The sequence below is a fragment of the Tachypleus tridentatus genome, chromosome 8, assembly GCF_004210375.1.
Source record: "Tachypleus tridentatus isolate NWPU-2018 chromosome 8, ASM421037v1, whole genome shotgun sequence".
Lineage (NCBI taxonomy): Eukaryota > Metazoa > Arthropoda > Merostomata > Xiphosura > Limulidae > Tachypleus > Tachypleus tridentatus.
In genome coordinates, this window is record NC_134832.1 from 130,439,822 (window position 1) to 130,443,989 (window position 4,168).

Below are 4,168 nucleotides of genomic sequence, written 5' to 3' on the forward strand. Positions count from 1 at the left end.
ACCTGCTGATTACAGGTATTCAGGCATATTTAAAGCGAATGTGATTCTGTTGTTCAAATACTGTAACAGACCTTTTTTAATATTATAGTCTGTGAATTTGATGAGTGAACATTTAATGTTTAATAACCTCCGAAGGTAAAGGTGTGATTCTGGTATATTTGAATTTTGCAAAAGCATTTGATTGGGTTCACGCAAAACATTTGTTTTGAAAAAAGTTATATCTATATGGGGATAAATTGACTCGTTAGGTAGAAAAGTGGCTGGATGAAAGAAAATATTTCAAGACAGAGAATTGTTTGTGTGTTTTCTTATAGCAAAGCCACATCGGGCTATCTGCTGATCCCACCGAGGGGAATCGAATCCCTTATTTTAGCGTTGTAAACTCGAAGACATACCGCTGTACTAGCGGGGGACCAGAGGATTGTTATGAAGAGAATTCAGTCAAAATAAATTAAACGTTACATGTAAGATGCCTCAGGGATCAGTATCACCTTTGCTCTTTATAAGTTACATTAATAATACTGATGAAAGAATAGTTAATACGTCAATTTGCTGATGATTCTAAGGTATTGGGAGTTTCTGCCTTTGAAGTGGATACTGTTGCTTTACAAAAGAATTCAGATTATTTAAAGAGATTCGTGAGTAAATCATGAAATCGCTCATATTTACAATAAATGTTGTTGTTTTGAATTAAGTTCGAAGCTACACACTGGGCTATCTGTAATCTACCCACCACGGGTATCGAAACCCGGTTTGTAGCGTTGGAGGTCCGCAGACATACCGCTGAGCCACTGTGGGACGTACATTAAATGCAAAATGATACATGTTGTTATCAAAGTCTGAATTAATATTTATAAATATGATTTTGATAAAATAACTTTTACGGTGTGTTTTAAGCCATATTTTCAACGTTTGACTTTAGATGTTTGCTATAAAGAGCAGATAATAATAATAATGCAATATCTAGAACTCTCATGAAAGTTAAGGCCTTTGTAAGAGTTTAGGAGATTTAGTTAGAAGTAGTGGTACCTTATAAATACAAAAATCTGTGAGAGTGTAGTACTTGGATGTACTATATGTTTTCCACCACTTCAGTTACAAAGTAAAATTTTCAAACACTGAAACACGGTGCGAAAACAAGTTACTAACTTTAACTTTCTCCAGGTTAAGTGTGAATTAAGCACCTTCTTACATAGTCTTCTTATAGAAACAATAATGTGTTTTTAATGAGTGCGCTGGGTTATTCTTGTCAGTAAATGGAACAACAATTGTTAGTGGACCTGACCTTGAACTTCACTGCCTGTTGGCATAGACGTACTATCTAAATCATTTGCACAAATTTTATGTTACAACAGAAATGCCCGACTTTAGATAATAACACTATCTAATCTAATTATATATAATGTTTCTTTGTTAGTTTTGAATTTCGCGCAAAGCTACATGAGGAAAGGCAACTAGTCATCGCCACCAACCACGAACTCTTGAGCTTTGTTTGTTTGTTTTTGAATTTCGCGCAAAGCTACTCGAGGGCTATTTGCGCTAGCCGTCCCTAATTTAGCAGTGTAAGACTAGAGCGAAGGAAGCTAGTCATCACCACCCGCCGCCAACTCTTGGGCTACTCTTTTATCAACGAATAGTGGGATTGACCGTAACTTTATAACGCCCCCACGGCTGAAAGGGCGAACATGTTTGGTGTGACGGGGATTCGAACCTGCGACCCGCGGATTATGAGTCAAGCGTCCTAATCGCCTGGCCATGAGGTAATATGCAACATACACAATAATACAAAAATAATAGAAATGAAACAATACACACGGATTACTAAATGCTACTATCAAACTCAATATTAGAGGCTCCTGAAAAATAAGCGTCATGCCTTTTTCTTATACTGAAGGTGTCGATAGTTTTGCGAAGGTAATCTATATAAATATAATAGTACTGTCTGCTGTATGTCTATGTAACGACTTTGCAGTTTGTATATTAATCTTCACCAAAACTAATATAGAGGTTTATTCTGTGACTCTTTTTCAATATTTAAATATGAATGATCTACTCCACACTAACTTCCTGTAGGGAAAGCTCTCACACTGACGTTTACCCATGTCAAAACTATATCGGGAGGGGGTGAGTGGATTGTATACAACTAGGGTATAAAAACCCTGAAAGAGATGTCTCTTCCGAATTTCTTTGGATCATACTAATTTAGAACTGGTTGCTTCAGTATATTCGAAGCAGTTGTCAAAGGTTAGTTAGGATGGAGTTTTCTATTGGCACCTGTGCCGTAACTGATAGAGGTTTGTAACTTTTGTCATCACCATCAGAGCTTAAATCAATGTCAGATGTTATAATAAATGAATAATTTACAATATCTTCCTATGTATGCAAAATACCAGAACAGTCTGATTTATGATTAAGACATATGACAATGGAGTCAGTGTCAATCTCAGTCACCTCTAATTTTATTTATAGATGGACATCTTCTTCGAATGAACTATTTCTTCTAATGGATTATTTTATGCGCAAGGATTAATTGAAACACTGTTGAAGCTTTTGCTTTCTCATTCGTTAGCAGGTTCCAGATTTCAATGCTTCACGTTCCCAATGGAGAAGCTACTGAGTTGTGATTGATTTGCATTGACCACTGCGTTGAATATAACTTTTACGCCTTTGTGATTTTTTTCACGTGGTTTTCATCACAGCCCAAGATAGTTTTTTTCTTGCACTCATTTTAATTTTAATTAAGTTGAATGAACTATTTGTGAAAACAGATCCATAGCGTTGATTTAGAAATTCTAATAACATAGAAAAAAATTTATATAAAACATGTTTCCCCAACCTGAAGACACCTTGCTTCAGACGATCCTGACCTATTAGTAAACCCACTAATACCCAGAAGTATGGCTATTTTACAAACACTTGAAGAGATTTGTTACACGAACGTTTTGTAAGTAATGATATTTCTGATCTATTCTAACAGTGTTTCACTCTAATAATGTCTGAAGAGATAAAGATGAGAAAACTGCATTGAAGACTTAGAAAGGCTAGTAAAATATATCATACAGGGTGGCCCGTAAGTCCCCACCCATCCATATGTTATTATGTTATATTCAATTACGCATGTATTATAAATTTGTTTTGTGTTTTTTTTTCAGAGAAATATGGCCGCTGTAAGCCCATTTACACTTGAAGAACATGGCGTCGCATAATATTATGCAGTGAGAATGAGAGACAGCACACAGATACACTGGATACATAAGATATATGGATGGGTAGGGACTTACGGGCCACTCTGTAGAATGGCTAAGAGATATATATCGGTAGATTTGCTATTACAATTGTATAACAAATCTATGACTGAAAGAATTTCTTGTATTACTTTAATAGTTAACCTGTTCAATGTTGTATCCTTGTTGGTGACCATAGTATAAAATCTGTTTAATAAATATATCAGTATTCAAAACGAAGTATTTGATATTTTTATTATTTCAAGATAGCTTTGGAAACTTTGATGTAGAGGAATCGATCAACAGCCTATTATGAAAAGGTTTTGGTATTAATATTTCGATTGTCTCAGAGTGAGTTTTTATTCCATGAGTAAATTCTTCGAGTTTGTAGCTTGTAGGTTTAACCCATGACTGCAGGATTTAAATAAATTCATTTATAACTCCTGTGAAATCAAATCTAACATTTATGTCTCCCAGACACTTATTATAAAGTGTCGGACAGAGCAATTAATATCAGATTTAATTAAGAAATAAGAATAGTAGTTATGAATATAATAAATGAGTTTTGCTAGTATGTGTGGAACAAAGAGAGTGAAAATGAAAACAACCTTTATTATGAAATAAATAAAAAGAAAATGCAGCAGGTTTAATTGCACAGAAAAATCACAGTTAGTTTTATTAAAATGTGCTTAGTTCCATAGCTTTATTTGTCTCAGGAGAGACTTCTGTCAAACTAAATGTGATGACCATAAAAAATGTCTATTGAAAGAACACCAAGTATAAATGAACTAAGAAAGTGCACCTCAAATCAACAGGTAAACATTCTTCTGTGTGTCTAATCAACAGAATATTCTTGTGATATTTGTTTTTCCCAACATTGATCATATAAATTAAGACAGCATCATTGAAGGCAACAAAAGAGGTGTCTAATCAGTGATGATTTA

General features: G+C 34.5%; 1 long non-coding RNA gene across 1 annotated transcript; it reads left to right on the plus strand.

Annotated features, from left to right (window-relative positions):
• The first annotated feature begins 2,546 nt into the window (after positions 1 to 2,546).
• On the plus strand, positions 2,547 to 3,464 carry LOC143224285 (uncharacterized). The gene is made up of 2 exons (XR_013013315.1): positions 2,547 to 2,944; positions 3,153 to 3,464. It is a non-coding gene; the product is annotated as an uncharacterized LOC143224285 (long non-coding RNA).
• The last annotated feature ends 704 nt before the right edge of the window (positions 3,465 to 4,168 follow it).